Genomic DNA, 18,793 nt, shown 5'->3' on the forward strand with positions numbered 1-18,793 from the left:
CTCGATTTCCCCTCATCAAATCACGTCAGCTAAAAGCGGTGCTGGGGGCGAGTTCACCCGGGGATTTTTATAGTTCGTTAGGTCGCGAAATAAGATGCTAAACGCGATTAAGGAAGGAGCGCGAGTTGCTTCTGGGAGCGGCTCTTCACGCCGTCGGCTTTCGCACAGAGTCTGCTTTATTCACAACCTCTGTCCTTCTGGTCTATAAATATTTACAATATCGAGCCGGTGGTCCGCCCGGCGCGGCGGTATTCTATAAGCTCGCGGTGATAATACCGTTGTTAAAACCGAGGCGGGTGCCTTTGGTGTCTAAAAATTCTGACAAAACCCCGCCTGATCGTTCGCAAGCTCGACAGGTCGCAAGCTGCGTGATTCCGTGCAGGCCGCAGGCGATCGCTCCGAAAGGGGAACCGGAAGAAGCCCGAATCGGTGACTCCTGCACGACGATCAGGTGGACCGAGCTTTTCGGACGCGGAAAGCGCGGTGCGACTCGGCGGACGGCGGGTCGAGCCGAGATTGAATCCAAGTCGTCAGCCGGACTCCAGTATATTTAGCTGGCCGTCTCTCGGGGTTATTTTCGTTAGTGTGTCGCGTCGAATCGGGAGTTCGGTTCGCGGGCCGCGAAACGAGCGCCGGGGCCGCAGTGAGAAGCGGCGCTTTATCCCGCGTCTCGTGGCAGCGCCGGATCCCCGGCTGAAACAGGATCTTTAAAAAGAAGACAGAGAGGGAAATAGAACGAAAAACTTGGAAAAAACGAACCCCGGCTCCCCCCCCCCCCCCCACCCCACCTTTCCCTGACCCTTCCCTGGCGAATCCGCCATGCGTTCGGTTTCCGGAAGTCGTCGAGTGTCGCCCGCGTTCGCCTTCGTCGCTGTTAATTCTTCGAACCGGCGTGATCGATGAGTGAGAAACCTACCGCGTCCTGGTGAATTGCAATGAAATTGTGAACAGGTGCTTTCCGCACGGAATCGACACGCGGTGTTCTCGATTATTAGTCGTCGCATAGTCGTGTTATTTATTCTTGGATGGAAAACTACCTGCTGCAGTGCTGACATCATCGGTTTAATTACCCACTCTCTGTCCGAACACCCCCGTCATCCAGGGGTGAGTTTCCATCCGCTATCTTATACTGCATCTAGGTGACAATCTTACGATTGTAACGTCAAGGCGAGAGCAAAAAACTAGCCTCCTATCACGGCGATTGTTTGTACTTGCATACCGGAGTGTGATCGAGTTCTTACTCGTCACTTCAGGACACGAGTGACAAATTTGTCAATTTCACAGGTAGTTTTTACAACGATTAATGTGGGCAAAATGTTGGGGCAAAATACAACGTCTATAAAGAGTGAAATGTAACAAATGTAACAAATGCTGATAAGCTGGTAACAAATTCCAACTGATGGAACTTCTTGATATTCTTACTTCAAATATTACATGTCCACCAGTCGTTGAAAAGGGCTTGGTATTGCTCGTAATTGGATGAAGAGATTTACTTTCGTTCTTTTTTACTTCGACAAAGGGAGGTCTCCAGAAGCACATTAATATATTGTAAGAGCAATCGTTGATATATATATTTTTTCTTTACGAGCACGCGTGAACAATGTTTAAAATATTTAGCGACTCGAACGATTGTCCCACAACTCTTGATACCTTAGGGAAAAGATACGATGCCATAAAATATTTGGATTTTTTTTTCTTTTTTTTGTTTCTTTTTTTGAAAACTTCTTCGGTACGATCGTCTAGAAGAAACATAGTCTTGCGGTAACTTTATGTTTTATGAAATTTTAATGCGCACTACAAGTGACTGGATGCTTATAAAAACTATTGGCGTAGCTCGTAAATCTTACAGAGAAAACAAGGAGTCTCTCTGGAGTAAGCGCCTAAGAATTGTCGTTGTAGGCTGATGGATTCTTGGGGAAAACCTCAAGTTTCGCGCAATCCATAAATATTTTCAAGTCCAGACGAGTAGCGTGCCGTTTTTATACCTGTCGCATTGTATGGGAAATCCCGACATCTGGACGTTCTCAAAAGTATAAGATTAACTTTCCAGTCCTATTATTGGAATATGAAGACACACAGAGGTGCGTTTTTGCCGCGCCGCCCCGCCGAGAATACACCGCAGATAAAACTTTTATCAATTTGACAGGTGGTTATTTCACATGTAACTTTTGTAAGTCCGATCGAATTTCGTTCGCTTGTTTTGAGGTATAAATTTACCGTTGAATACGCATAGAAAATGTTAAAAAATCTTTGACGAATGATACGTTTCGTTTGTTTACTCCGATTTCCTACAGCTGTGCGCGTGTGGTAAAAACAAGGACTTGGAAATGCGGTATTTCACCTGATTATAAACGTAATGTAGACAAAAAGGCTAGTAAATCACTGTAACAAGTCATCGTTGGAAGAAAATCTTATTAGGTCGGACCAGGCGTTGAAAATTTTCGCGTTATTGAAAGTGGAATAACTCTGACGCACTGTTTCAACAATTCCAAGCGAGTGGCCTTCTCGCGGTATTTAACGGTGGTAAGAAAAATCGAAGAATGTAACTCGAGACTCGAGTGTAAACTCAGCTCTTGAAATCAGACAGAACATCCAATCGAGGGATGACGTGAAACTGATGTAAGAATAATATTACCTCTACTATTTCACATAAATTTCAATGGTAGATCCATCGCAACATCGAACAAGATACAAAGTTTACCCAAGCTTCGCTTAATCAACTTCTTTCCGATTCTACATTCACGACTATAAGGTTAGATACCGGTTTTGAAATTGAACGAAAATAAGCGGCGAATCGACGATACATAAATGGAAGAGATAAAACTAGATGCGCATGACGGATACGCGGGGAATCGGCCGCTGAAGCAGTCACCGTGTCACCCCTTATTGCAGTAATTTTTTAATCATTGTAATCGCGATGTAATCATGAAATCGTCTGCAATCTAACAATCATTTTTTAATAATGTAATCATTTGCAATCATGTCGTATTCATTGTGATTACAATAAACATGAAATCTTTAAAACCTTGACCTTAATTACACAAAATTGGAAAATCGCTCCATTAAGATAGTCTGATTCGTTATTCGTCAGATGACAAAAACGAAATCACCGACGACTACGGAATATTACACAAGATTGCTTTTTTTTTTTTGTAATCAAAGTAGTCGAGTAATTTTTCTCAAGTCACATACAGTCAGATTTTAATATTTACAGCAGACGATCTTTCGCAATCATAAATATTTTTACACACTATCCGTAGTCCGCAATCACTCTGTCACTTTTTTTTCCGAATCCGTACACGCGTAGTCTCGAAGTGAGAGTAAGAAAGTAAGCTGCAGACCCCGATCAACCACCGTTCGGAATAAAGGTGATATTTTCCTAAGTTTGGAGCGATAAATTTGCCGCACGGAATCCGCACGGTCCGCGGCTCTCCTTGACGATCCGTTTAGATGGATCCTAAGAAGAGAATTTCCTGGCGGTGGTCCACCGGGTGTAACCCAGGGTTGTAAGTATACGTGTAAATGGTAAGCACCTGGTACAGGGGTATCATTCACGTTGGAGGGAATGTTACGAGGGTGCTTGTTGGTAGTTCGAGGAGCGTTGGGGAGGAGTGGGGTGGGTGGGAGGGGAGGGAGGGTTATAAATTAGCCATCAATCACGCCGGGCAGGCAGGCGCTCCGTGCTGTTCGCTTGACTGGTGCTGCCTGCCAACCGTCACAACCTGTTATCATACCGCGGCTTTCCGCCCTCGCCCCTCGGCTCGCCGTGGACCCTTTACCACTTTACTCCACCATATCCCTCCCCGACGTAACCTCGCACACATGCTTTCGAAGAAACTGATTTTTGCCAACTTCGGTGCCTCGCTTCGGCCGTGTAAAAGCGATACAGCCTGACACTTTTTTTCAAAACTTTTTCCGGTGATGGGAATTCTGTCTAGGGGTGTGCGAATAGAGGTTTAATCGAATCGAATCGAATGTGCCAATTATGTTTTAGTGACTCAAGCAGTTCGAGTTATTCGAATTATTCGTTTCAAATGTTTGAAATTCTTATCGACAGGATATTAAATGTTATTTCTTCAAATTAGTAATGAGTAAATGTGGAGTTGAAAGATTAATAAATTTAAACGATTGCCGGCAGCCTTAGGAATAACAAGAACTGTAAAATAAAAGTAGACTTTGAATGATAATAAAGAAAAAAATATTACAAATGGAAAATTTGGGATTCTCACTGAATTATTCTAATATTTTTTATATTTTTTGTCACAGGTACGCATGGTAAGAAATTGGAATAATCCCAACTCGATTCGAGGTATCGAATTATTCGCATGCCTCTGAAATTCATTCCTTCTTGAATTTTTGCGGACTGTAATCGATTTCTCCGCCGGCGTTTGGAATTTCCGTCAATACGATCGTGCCAAAGGTGACTGAGAGAGTTCCGCGAAGTTGAGATACCGACGTGATTCGTCACCTGTTTCTGCTCTCGTAATTTTTCCACCCCCACATCCGCTGTTAGCCTCCGAGTGGCCGTGGCTTGATTTTTCGGCTGTCTAGGCGCGCCGCGATCTTCCGCCGGAAGTCAACCTCGGTGTAAAATTGTCCCCATGTAGAATAAAAGGGCACTAAAAGCTCGGGCGGGAATTTGGGCAATTTTTATTCTTTCACCCTCGTCTCTGGCCCGCGGCTCCTTTTGACTATACCTGCTCGTATTTCTCTTTTTGTGACGACAGATTGACAGCAATCTGTTGATTCAAATTCGACAAGTTTCCCTTTCTCCCTATATATTGGATATATACCGCATCGGTGAACGATTCATATACGTCGTTTGTTTTCAAACACTGCAATTCTGTTGGTTCTTAAATATCGTCCCGTTCGATAAAATTTCAACTATAGTCTCAAACGATTACATATTTTTTCTCGTATACTTCTTTAACGCATTTTGACTTTACACAGCAGTTTGTATCCTGTTCGTTTTTTATTTTTTCAACCCACTTCATTTTTTAATTCGGCCAACGGTGATCGGATCGAAAAATATGAAGGGGGATGATAATCGACGAAATTAAAGAATCGGAGAATTGTTTTTGCGGCCGCGCCGTCGTCATAATCGCCCGCGTGCCCCAAAACAGCTCGTTAATCTTGTATCGAGAGGGTGAAAACGTAAAATTAAATTCCCGTCAACCGTCGAGCCGTCAATGATAACAAAGGATGACCCGTGACGTTGTATCCTCGCAACGGGCTGGACACAATGTTCGCGTTCCATATCCAGTAGGTACCTGATAGCAAACCGTTGACATGGAAAAATTGACAAATTTGAAGAAATTTCGAAAAAATCTATTACAACGAAATTTCGATACCCGAAACTTTTGAAATTACAACGAACCATCTATCATAACGTTATGGATAAAAGAAAAAACAAAAAAAAAAAAAAAACAAATTGATATACCGAGGACTAAACTTAAGCTCTACACGATGGGTGTGAAATGGGGTTAAACCGGGAATTTGGCACGCCATTATCGGTGTATGAATACCGCGGATGTGCCTTTGGAGGAGGTTGACAGACGCGATCGAGGAACCTCCTCAACCTGCAGGAAAGTCAGAGGGAATCTGATAGCCTGCCTGTATGGTGTAAGGCAGGAAGGGATGTACATAACTTTGCATCGATCTCGCCGAGCTCCGTGTATTCATCGATGCGATGAATAAAGACGCGTCATCAATCATTGGGGCACGTCGTTGGGCAGTCCCAAGGCGCTCGGCAACGCCTCCAGCGACAAATGGTCGGCGTCACGGTGACGGGGAACGACGTCACGTTTCCACTCTCCCGACAGAATCGTAATCCTTTTCAGCGTCCGATACTTACTTAAGCTCTGCTGTAAAGGCAGGGACGATTTTGCATCGAGAGAATGAACGAGACTTGGAATTTTTCTACACCATCGCAGCTGAACCGCGTTAGTTAGTTTCGATAACCGGTCGGCGTTATTCTTCACGCAATTCGAATACGATGACTAAAAGCCATTCGATTCTCATTCCTGGTTGTTATTCAATGTTGCAGAAACGCGCTACAAGCATCGGACCAAAACTTTGCTGGGATCGATTTTCTTCGCATTATCGTAACTCATTTCTCATCCATTGGAAATCTGGATAATTTGAGCAAGGTCCAAATTTCCAGTTTCACCGCTAATTATGTCTCGTGTTAGCTGACCTGGACGGTTTCTACTAGACAGACTCTGATCTGCGCGGTGTTTTCAATCCACAGAGTCTTTTTTTGTGTCATAAAAGCTATTCAACATGACACTGCGAAACCACAGTTCCTTCGGAAAAGGGGTTGCGGAAAGAATCGCGAAGAGCGTCGAAAAAGCCTGTGAGAGCGGTGAGTGATAGGGAATTTGTATTCGCCGTAAAACAGAGAGGCGATCCGATTCGTGAAGATTTTTGTAAGCTCTCTTTGAAACGGTGTAAAATCTCAAGAACGTCGAGGGTTTTGGATCATAAACTCGTGAAGTATAAGCTGCGGGGAAGGTAAAAGCCGATGGCAAAGTTTGTAGATGTACGTATAGGAATTCCCGAGGGAACTGGATTTGATTCATGATCGATACATTACCGATTCATGGTTTGACAAAAGCGACAAACCTCCTATTCCGCCATTGTGCAAATACCCGCCTATATCCAACCCTCCCATCTACGCGTTCCGCGTTTCCGATACACGACTTCGATACAATCGACGCTCAGGAAAACGACCGCACCTCCAACTTCGAACCGTCTACTCTTATTTGTTCGTACCTGCGTCTATCCGCGTGTATTATACCTTCGCTACTTAAAGACACACGAGATACCGAAGCAACTATCGGACCCTGATCAGACTTTATAACACGTCCTAGCGTACACACTTCTTCCGATACTCTGATTTCTCAAGTCTGCCTTCCGTGTACCCATCGAGACACGTTTGCGGTACCGGTAAGTCGAATCTCTTTGAAGTGACTTCTTTCATCGAATAGTTCTCGGGAGTCTCTAAGATTCGGGGAAACGCAGTGGTTTCTGCCTATGAAGATACACGTCTAGAAGCCTCGCTGTAATTGAATTTTTGAGCGATCATCGTTGGGTTTAATTCATTCTTCTGGTTCAATGTTCGTTGAAATGTTTTGTATAACACGTACACGTTGTGTACAGATCGCTTAATCAGTCGAATCCTATTCCGATCTGAGTTTCGAAATTTACCGCAGTTATCGTTCGAAAAGCTTGCGGCAGCTTCGATGTTCGAGGGATAAATTATTGCCTCTAAAGCAGGATATTCAGGAGCAGGTTGAACAGGACCCGTCCTCAGGTTCAAGACAAACTGACGGGCTCGTAGTCGAGTTGTAGTTTCTTCGCATCGTCCGGGCATTTAAAAATGCATTTGACGAGTGGCGCAGAAATTATGCGTATAATTCGATACTTTCCTTCGAATCGAGGTATTTGAAAATCCGTACGATACGCGGTATCAATTGTAAGTGACATTGAACCTGAATCACTCGAGGAAAGGCACGTCGCGCTACCATAAATTGCGTTTTCGCTACCTTGCGGTGCTCACTTCTCATTTTGTATCATTAATTCGTGTCACGGTAGGATCCATTTGGGAAAAGTTATTGCTTCATCTCCGGATAAACCAGCGGTTTGGCAGGTGTGAAAGCTCGACGCAATGTTATCAGTTGCCGAGACCCTCGTCAGTGGAGATCGTCCGTACGTCGTCGGCCCCCCTCAATATCACGTTGTTACGTGATACCCGGATCTCGGCCACGGCAGCCGGGCTCTTTTACTTCGGCGATGATCATGCACCCGTGTTTCACACGATCGAACACCGTATATGCCTGTAAACAAAATACATCTTGCAGACCAAACGTGACGCGACAGCGCAATCAGCCATACGACACGCGTGCTAACGATTTCCTCGATATTCGAGATGCCGTTTCTTTCATTCGGTATTTTTCTTTCCAAGGAGAACGAAAGATTGTCGCCGTGTATAAGAGTCACTGGTAGCAAGTAAGTTTTCAGTTTTTCTTTTTTTTTTTTTTCTTTTACAATCTGTTTGTCATTGAGGTCGACGACGATGCAGCGACGAACGGTAATATACGTATAATAATCAACTCCAAAGCTGATAATTAATAATAATTCGAGTTATTGTGGGAGCACGAATCGGTTGAATAGTCGGCTATCCGTCAGCGATGAATAAGCTAATCGTAAAACGGATTGGCAACCCGGCACCGTTCTCAACTTATCGCAGTTGACAGAATTATTCGTAATCTCATCATCGATGTATCGGTGCAGGATAAATAACGGTAGCATAGCTGTTCACTGACTCGTGGAACAATTGTAGGAACAAAGCAATCGCAAAATAGAAACGATTTTACCGCGGATATTATCGGTCGCCGGCTGGACGTCACCGTCGATATTGTCAGCCATTTTGATATTAGGCGGGTTGCGGAAATACTAAAACAATCGCGCTTTTGCTGTATGACCTAACAAATTGATTGGCTTGAGGCTATTATTTCGCGCTGAAGTGAGGACGAAATTCTACGACCGCAGTCCGTGACTTCTTGCGAATTACTGGTGTATAATAAGCCTTCGTGATGGTGGAAAATCGTATTTAACCCATTCGCTGTTTTTGTAGACTATAGCGTAGAATTTTGCTTTTCGTTTTATCCGATTTTCTCGAGACATACTACACATTAAATAATTGTCAAGTATATGATTTAGGGGTAAAATTTTCCGACAAATGTATTGCCACTATTTATTTTATAGAATTATTCTCACATTGCGAGAAAAACGCAAATTTTGACAAGAAATTCCATCTCTGAAACATGTCCAAAACACCTTAAAATCGTGGAAAAATGTGTTTCCTTACTCAAATAAATGCAGTTTGAGACAATATTTTCATTTTAAAGTGAACGGGTTAAGCTGATGCGCCGCTGCGGCGATGACGTGTGTTTTCATCGCGTTAAGAAGCGACGTGGAGCCGGAATCCACGGGGTACAAATTACGTTTTACAAGACGTTTAGAAATGTTTGAGAATTTATATAACAAACATCTGAACCGGATCGTTGAAAGCTGGAAACGGCTGGCGATCGTTTGCCTTGAGTGAAGAACCAGACGATGATAATAATCATAATAACAATAAAGATAATTCGTATCCGGTATAGTAACAGATGTGGCAAATTGTTGTTACAATCCTCGGTAAATTTAAACGACAATATTTGATTCCTCCGCAATGCGTTAACACGCTTTCACGTGTATACGCAAGTATAGAGTTTATGGCGCAAAAGAAAAAATACAAATGCAGTTCGTTCGTTTTCCTGAAATTGTCGCTGAACGTCACTCACTTATCGTAAAATGATAATTAGATTCGTTTTTGCACGCCGTGATGCAGACTTTGTAGCGTCCACCACGCTTCGTCGTTGGTTGGTTATACGATCTTTGGCGGAACAGCGATATTGTCTTATTCCTAACGCAGCTATGATAGACTTGGAATTAATTTACCGAACGAAGTTCTGAAGTATACGAAAGCTCTCCCCGCATAATTTTCCGTTGAAATAAACATCAGTCTGAGTCGCTGTTACAAGATAATATTCAAATAATATGAAACGACTTTTAGCGAATTCCAGAGAAATTTTTATCAAGGGTGAATTGAATTCGAACATGTTTCAACCTTGCGAAAGGTTATGATAAAAAAGCTTCTTCGTGTATACATACAAGTATTAAGTGTATATATATACACGGTACGAGGAAAGAGCCGAAGATGAAAAGATCGAACACGGCTTTCGAGTTAAAGGAATATAAGTTGCATCCCGACCCGGCTTGCGGTGAATGGCGAACGATCTTTCGGTCGGAATAGTAGTACTTGTACTGGAACAGATTGAAACACCGACAAAAGCTTTGCCATATTTCAATTAGGAATAAATAGAGCAGAAGACACGTCGTGGACAGGCGATCGATGTTTTACCCGTAATCTGATAACGTTATTCGCGTCCACCTGCACTGCGGGAGATTTTTATCCCTGCGGCAGCTGCAGGATGCTTTTTCCGCAACAATTTTCCGCTGCGCGTGCATAAAGCTGCGTATAAAAAGGCTGCGGCTATATCGAATTCCTCTTCTTTCGTCACGCGGCTCGGAACTAGAACCGAGATTTATCGAGACGTCTGGAAAGCCAATGCCAAAAGTTGAGATACGTTCCAACTTTCGATTGTGACCGCAGGTCTGTCCCGTCTTCCGTTTTCAGGGATCGCCTCGTCGAGCTGAGACGCCGGGTTGATAATGTCGAATATCGCCGTCGCCGATAACTCCACATTTCACCCTGGTAATATCAGTCCTGCCTCCCATCCCGCGGATGCATTCACTTATACATACCGATGGCCGAAAGTTGTTCCCGAAACTACGGGAAAGCTCGAATGTTCGGCTTAAAACTATTTCAAACTGAAAATACGTGGGGACCGAAACTCCGACTGCGACTCGACGCGCTTGCCGCCCATTCGCTTTTACGATGCACGGTACATGGATGTCTTTCGACGGTGTTTGAGAGATTTTGCGCCTACATTCTTTTGGAATAAAAATGCCAATGATTAATTAACTGTATTTCTACCGATTAAATGCAAGCCGAGCAATCGCAAGTAACCCGAGTGGATTTCCATGCTTTCGATAACTAGAATTCGGGGTAGCGAAGTAAAAACCGAAGTGACGAGACGAAGGATATTCGTCACCCTAATATGATATTACTGTTCGCACTAATTTCCTTCAGTTTTATCGCCTCCTCGGTTCTCTTTTCTCGCTTCCAAGGGTCGCTGACTAGAAAAAACGAGCGCAATGGGGGCGAAAAGAAAACAAAAAAAAGCACCGCGGTTTCTTATCGGCGACGAGTATAAAAAAGACCGTAACTTGTATCTACCTGCCAACGGGGTCGTCGTGTATAAAGCACGTGTGCGCACACGGCTTGCCCATAAACGAGGAATAATATTGGCCGTTGGGATTCGTATATCATTTACGTGTTTCTCTTCAGCCGAAATGACACGATGCTTCGTTTACCTCCCTTGTAAAATCCTCCCTTGTTTTCCTTTCTCTTTTATTCTTTCCCCTTTCTTTCTCTCGTGAAAATCGCAAGGAAAATACCACCACATATTATGTTTGCCATACTCATGTATACATGTACGAGCAAGATTGGACGTTTGAAAGATCTCAGACTGTCTTCCAAAGCGCAGGATGCTTTTGCCGATCAAATTCGCGATTTCTCATCCAAGGATCGCTGCCTCAGATTATTGCCCCTTCATATCCCGCATCTGTGTCGATACTTCCGCGCGATGATGATCGATCTCTGTATCAAGAGTTTCCTCGTGGTCTTTGATCTGGTGGCTCATTATCGGAGCAACTTCTACGCCGATAAATAATTTACCGAACTCGATAGTCGAGCGGGTGTTTCAAGAGCAGAAGCAAGGCTGGCAGCTTATACTTGAGGAAAATTGAGGGTTAATTCCCAACCTGCGGATGGCAAAGTAAATTAGAGGCGATACTATGTAAGGGTCGGGTCGGGTCGGGTTTATACACGTATTGAACTGATCTAGAGAAAACTAACCGGCAATTTCCCGTTTCTAAGCAAGGTCGGCACATTAGCGAAGGGACATGCGGCTGTCCCCATCGGTAAAACGACGAACAGAAAACAAACTTCCACGAATCGGAGTGCAGGAAATTGGCAATTTTCCTGGAGGAAGTAGGCGCAGACCGCCGCGCCGCTTCTGCAGACTGAACTTCTAACGTAACGTAAGCTCCTTACTTTAGAAAAATGTCAAATCAATGTCGCATCGATCGAGCCACGTGGCAGAGAGACGCTGTTTCTTATTTTACGTACGATGATGATTTCTCGATCGTCGGAAGATCAATCGTCGACGGCTACGAAAAGCGAATTTCGTAACACAATTTCAATCAGACATTGGGGAGTGGTGATTTTTGAAAATGTTAGGAAGAATCTTAATTTCATCAGCCGTGTCTTGTTTATTATCTCGTTGAAAACATTTTCGTTCCTTCGGTGTTAACGTCGTCGCGAAACGATACTCGTGGCGCGTTAATGATTCCGCTTAATTACGCTCCTGGTGCCCATAGCAAAACATTGGCTTTTACGAGCCGTTTCCGATTGAAGTTACAAAAAGCGAAACGTGCCTTGACTTCGGCGATAGAGCTTAACTACCCGCTCTGTTTTACCCGACGCCCACCGGTTTGTTCGCGTCCGCCTTTACCGGCCGCAAGCTCACATTTACAAATGTAAACCATTTTCAAAACGCGACCTTTTTGCCTACGCATTATGTCACGTATTTTGGAGCAAACATGCAAGTATACAGAGTGTGCGTTTCGTTCATCAATGCGTTCCATAGAATTTTGAGCCACTGGTCCTTTAACCTTCTAAAAATTGGTTTTAGTCAACGAGAAATTCACAATTGGTGCCGTGAATTTATAACTTTGGAAAATGAAAGGCTCAATAATTTGGTCTAAGCGTGTCAATAACTGGGACGCTCATCCTGTAAGAACTGCCGGCCAAAGCAGTCGTTCTCCGAGACAGTTGGAGGGTGAAAGGTTGAAGGACATGGTAGCCTGCGATCCTCGAAGACGTGGGAAAAATTGCGATAAAATAATGTTGACGTGGATTCGATGTATACAAGGCGAATGTCACATTGCCGAGACCGATGTCCATCCACCCACAGGCGGAGCTGCTGCCAGTCCATCTTCGCGGGACGAGGGCGATTAATCAATCGGATTACCTTCGGCAACCTTCGCGGCAAGACGGTTTTCGGCCAGTGGTTCCGTTCCACCTGTTTCCCACCTTCGTCCCCCTCTTTAAGTCGCGGTGAAATCGCGAATCAATCGTTGTTAGAGAGCTGCCGAGGTTTGCTCGATGCCGAAGACGCTTAGACAAGCCGCTTCTCTGCGAATGGAAGAACCTTTGTTTTCATTTGCCGAACCGGGGCTGAAACAAATCGAATGGATCGGCGGTCGAAAAGTTAAGTGGCGTCGCGATAGAAGGTCACGGTGTCGAGTTTCTCACAGGGAGTCGAAAATCTAATTCACAGGATTTCAAAATATGGATAGGTCAAGTATGATAAGGTCTGAGGAAATTTTAGTCAATATATACAATGTCAGAATATGCGAATGGTCAGAATTCTATTTTTATATCTAAGTTTATTCTGACGATTTTATACTTTGGCCTTTCTAAAGTACTTTTTGAATTTCAACTCTTTCATGTTCATTCATATTTCATATTGAAATTCAACGAAGCTATTTTATTTATTGATCCGCTCCTCAAGACTTCGAACAATTATAGATCTCTTTAACATACGTCGTAATGTCATCTCATCGGCGCTTCGGATCGTCCAAACTTGAAGAATTGTAAACTTTTGAACGGTCGAAGTGTCGAGTGATGAAAATTCCGAACACGGCTCCAATTAATCTTCGTAATGCATATCTATGCAATAGTACAAACATTTTTCGAGTGGCATCTTCCGCTTTTTATTCTCCAGTTGAAGGGGTAACGCTCTGCTTTCGAACTGTGTCGCGTGTTTAAGGGTATAAGGACGTGTGCGCGAAACAGGTGAATTTGGTGGTAAAAGGGCAAATAATTTTTTTCTCGCAGCATTCGCTACGAAAGCTCTAAAACGCATATCTTATTCACTAAAATTAGCCAAAAAAATAAATGAAGGTAAAAGATAAATGGTGTAAAGTCGCACCTGCCGTTCAGTGTTATTCTTTTTTTTTTTTTGTTAACTATGCAAAAACCTTTGAAACGCAAGGATTTGTCGATTTAAGGAAGAATTTAAAAAAAAAATTTACCATCTCAAAAAATAATATCAAACCTAAGCGTGTACCATCCTTCACTATTAATTGATCCATTTTTTAGCTTCGACCTTTTTGAATGCATACTCATATTCTTCGCGTAAATAAAAGGGGAAAAAATACGCCTCGTCACTTTCACGCCTGGCAAATGGTCGTACAATGGCGCATACGCGATTTGGAATCAACAATATCAAGAAGCTTAAAAATCCGTTGTCTTCGATCGCGCCCGAGTCAAGTCCGTGGTTTTATTGGCAACGGTCTACTCCAGCGTCTGAGTGAAATACCGCAGTGAGTAAATTCGTTTCGTACGACGTAAATCGAAGCGAATTAAAGAATCGGGGTGTGTCGAGCCGTCGTCGAATGATCAATCGACGTTGTCGATGGAGATTCGGAATTAACTCGAGAAGTGAGAGGGTGACAGAGAGAGTTGCGGAGAGCGATTCGAGCTTTCCGCAGGGCTTGCACTCGCAACCCGGCAACGGAATCAACTCCGCTGTGTCCACTCAGCTGCGGCGTTTTCCCCGAATTATTCCTGCCGCGGTCTATAAAATATTAATGCGACACGGGTCGCCCTGAAGCAACGTGTCGAGCTCGACTTCGTCCCTCTGGCGCCATTCGGAACCTTTCCAAATCATTCGAAACCGTTCCGGTCCATTCGGAAAGCTCCATTCGTCCAACCGGAAGAACGCTGACCCAATGTTCGAGTCCGAACTCCCAATACGTTACGTTGACAACCCCGGATCGCCGCCTGGCTCGCTTATAACTCGTGCACTGATTTCACACCCTTGCGACGACGTTTGAATTATCGCCTTATATACCGACAATGAGAGTAAGTTTATTCTGGCCGTATTTTGTAAGTAACGTGGGTATCAAATACCGAGATCAAAGATTGTCTCGTTCGAGAGAATACTTCTCTACCACTGCAGGGGAGATACATTTTATCAACCCCTATTAAATTTTCTTCGATGCGAGCAAATTTTTTTTTTCCCTGTCGAGGGGTATTTTATTTTCTCTTCGCCGCCTGCGCGGGGGCTGCTTTTTTGATCTACAAACTTTCTTATCGGACTGGTGCAGGTGATCAGGGTCGCAACCACGGATTCTTTTTTTTTTTTAATTTCTCATTATTCGATGTAACTATCAAGCTTCCCCGATGTAGTGAAATATATCAGAGAATATCGGAAAAATACTGAAGTGAGCGAAAAAAGATCTCCTCCAAGAGAACGCACGCAATTCGAAAAAAAAAGGCCAAGGACCTCGGCTCTCATCAAGAAGAGTGAAGAGCGTAATTAATTTTAATTACTATACGGAACACGGCCGTGGCAGCAGCTAGAAGCAGAGACGCGAGGATGTGCTGCTTTGTTTTCGACTAATGGGATGGAAATATTTCGTTACTATTGTCTGGTAAATTCATCCCTCTGTTTACTCTTGTTTTACCACAAAATTTTTACGCTCGCCTCGTCCAGTTTCCTGGTCGTTCCGGATGTCGGAGTTAATCTTGGTTTCTACCGACTTGTATGTTCATGAATATTCAACGGATCGCCTTTTAATTGATACGAATGAAAAAAAAATGTAACTTGCTGTTGCATTGGAAATCGGGGTCAAACTTTTTTCATGAAAATTCGTAACATCAACCGAAGGTTCAACTTTTTTCTTCGATTTGGTTGGGGAGGAGACGCGTTCTGCTTTTTTACTTGTACAACGGCAATCGTTCACCCTCTTTGAACATTTCTTTGGGTCCAAGGGTTAATTGGCCCGTTCAATTTGTTGCCATTCCCTATATCCGACGTCGAGGAGTAAATTACCTTTCCTTTTTTATTCTGGTCATAAATGTATACCGGTCTGTGTACCGCGAAATGAAATTTGCGGTGACGTGACTTTAGTTACAGTAAAATACTGTTAATTGAATTCGACGCGGTTTCCTTCTCAAATTTATCAGGGTAAAATGTCCGAATGCATTTTGTAGTGAATAAAGGATCCCGTGATAGGTAAGAAATATTCACTCGGGGAAAATGTAAGTCGATCAGCTAAATTCTCGTCAAAGATTGCAACACGATATTCGGAAGAAAATAAACTCTGAATTTCTCCTTTAAAAATTGTACATTTCGCGATATAAAATAATGACAAATATGGTAATATGTTTTCTAATTATAGGTACAGAAAAATAATGCAAATTAATATTACGCATACCAATTAACCTCAATTAGTAATTTGCCTTAAAAACTTCCCGGTTTTGCCCCCATCGGTAAATAACCTCGCAATGTTTCCGGCAATTTTCTTTGGTTCAGAAACCAGGGGTAAAACTTTGGTGTCGTAATAACTCGGGGCAGTAAAGTTGTGCGAAAAAAAAAGAAAAAAAAACCGAGGTCCTCGACCCTCGTCGGTAACGGGAATTGAAAATAGCTACGCACCAATATGGGGCCGTGTTGTTTAATCAATGGGTTGAAAGTGGCAATAAATTGAAGGTCGTCGGTGAAATAGTAAAGTACGAAAGTAGAACCCTTGATTTACCCGTACACGTGGTATTTTCGATGTCTTTACTCACAGTTTTCGCGAAACGAAGGAATGAAAAGAAGAAGCTTCGAATTCGGAGTGTCAAAATCGAAGGAAAAACACAAGGACGATGTAAAAATGAGTCTAGGACAGAAAGACCGAGTAATGCGATATAGGTGGGACTGATTTGAATTCTCAGCATCGGTTCGATCAGGTCTGATGAACGAGATAAAGTCCCGAGAGTCCCGACGGACCTGCTCTGTAGTCTGATCTCGATCTGTCAGCCTCCCTGTGATACAGTGGATCCTAAATCGACGATCCTTGTGTCTCTAGATTGCGACCAATCTTACTAAATATTTCATCGTATTAAACAAGTGCGGTGTTTCACCCGATTGCGAGCGTTGTGGGATGTCTTTATTACCGTCAAATGAGATTTCAAAATCGTTGAAAATTCAATACATTCGGTGAATTGTATTTCGGGTGATTTGTTTTTCTGTCAAATCAAAGAAAGAATCTTGCGATCTTTAGAAGATGATTTTAGTTTGATTGGAAACTTTGTCGCATAATTAGAGACAAAGTCTCTTCTTTTGATTGGTGTGATAGATAATTCGAGTACTGTTTTCAGTTGCTTCGACGCAATACTAACTTCAAAATTTATTTACGGTAAACGTAATTATGGTTGTTGAAACTTAAAATTTTTCCAAGAACTTTAGTCAAGAGAAAAAGAGCTTAAAAAGTCTCGGTCTCCTTCTGCATCGGACATCGAGTAATCGTTAAAAGGGGCATAAATTAAGCTCATCTTTATCCGAAGCATCGCCCACGTCTCTATACGATCAAAGTGAAAGCATTAAATTGAACTTGATTATTGGTAAAGTAGATAGGCTCGTTGGCTCGGAGCTGAGCCGAAACCTCGAGATGTATGTATATCGGTTAGGACGTTGAAAATGGTTCTCGAAATAGAGCGGGCGTTGTCAATGGCGTGTCACGGCGCAAGATTGAGCAGTAAACATTGAGCTGCTAGTAGATTATTATTATACTTGCGGTTACGAGCTACGGTAGCTGGTCGATTTTCACGTCTTGCGGAATTTAGACTTCTTGACATTTATCGCCCGACATCCCCGCCCGGGTAACTCATTCAGATCTACGGCTATGCTCGAGGGATTTGCCGGGGGAGGGACGAGGGGGAATCGGAAAACACGCGCTTGCCGGTTTCCTTCCAAATTGTCAAAATCGATGCTCGATCCTTATACGTTGAATTATATCTCAGGGTGTGTTTCCGACATCTAGGTGCTCAACCCTTTCAGTCACGGCACCCTCCTTTTACTGTTTTTTTTTTTCATTTTTTATATTCCACGAAAAATCCTGAATTTTTTCGAATTTCCCACGATTTATTATTTTGTAGACGAGATAAAAACATGGCATTCGGAACTGATCAACTTCAAATTCGTTTATCCACGCTAGTTTGATCTGTACTAACAAGCGGTTTAAGGCTGAGCGTGAGTCATCCTGCAGGTTCCAAATTCACTGAACAAAAATATTATTATCCAATTCGAATTTCGAACCGCATATTCAGATTCGTGATTAACGATTCGAAAGCCCTCAGGTACCATATTACATGAAACTGCAACGATTTTTTTTCTTATTTCGAACGACCATAATAACTTCGCAATTACAAATTTTTGAACTCTGACCTTTGATCTGTTATCGGTGACCAGAAAAGCCTCGACCCACAAATTTCTGCCAAAATTCGAATATTTAACATTTGTTTGACGGTGAAAAGAACTCCCACAATAGAGCAATCGAAAATGTAAAAGGCAGCCGTACTTTTCGAACGAATAAAATTACCTCCTCTGGTCCCACAGACTTACAGATGGCCCAGTTGTTTCCTTCCGCGTAAAAGTTTCTCACGATTACGCAAGCTAGTCGTTAAATCTCTGAAAAGTAACTCGAAAAGTAATTATCCGCGACTCTGCTGCCATAAACAAACTTTCATCTCAAGCGTACTACTCCGGTGATTCGGCAGTGGGTTTATACATCTTGCCACGGAAATAATTAAGTCGGTTGAAAGATGTCTGATCGCTTAAGAGCGGCTGAGACGACTTCGCGAATGTACGACCAAATCCGTTCAAGTTTAGTTAGTTTCAAAAAATAAAAAGTTACCCAAAAATCTGACCAGTTTAATTTTTTAATTATATACTCAACGAGCCAATTAAAGTTGAAAAATTAATACCGCGATTAGGTTGGAAGAATCAATTTTCGCAGCATCAATTTCCCTCATTCTCAGTTCAGTGTTCCTCAGAACGGGAATTTCCAGCGTGCCTTGAGATTCGAGAGACGAGCGGGATTGATTCCGTGCTTTATGCATGCGCTTCCGAGTTGTCTGAATCGTGTCTTCTGGCGTGAGATTTTCTCTCGAGCGAATGCAAGCTGCAAGGTAAAATGCGACGCAATGACTTTTGGCCGTATAGTC

The 18,793-nt window shown here is 43.0% G+C and overlaps 1 protein-coding gene across 2 annotated transcripts in view; it reads left to right on the plus strand.

Moving 5' to 3' along the window:
* The first annotated feature begins 850 nt into the window (after positions 1-850).
* LOC124213753 (TWiK family of potassium channels protein 18) overlaps positions 851-18,793 on the plus strand; it is a 207,326-nt gene continuing 189,383 nt past the window's right edge. For both annotated transcript variants that reach the window (XM_069134283.1, XM_046615346.1), the window contains exon 1: positions 851-1,104. The gene's annotated coding sequence lies outside the window, so the exon portion shown is untranslated. The remainder of the gene's footprint in view (positions 1,105-18,793) is intronic.

The sequence above is a fragment of the Neodiprion pinetum genome, chromosome 3, assembly GCF_021155775.2.
Source record: "Neodiprion pinetum isolate iyNeoPine1 chromosome 3, iyNeoPine1.2, whole genome shotgun sequence".
Lineage (NCBI taxonomy): Eukaryota > Metazoa > Arthropoda > Insecta > Hymenoptera > Diprionidae > Neodiprion > Neodiprion pinetum.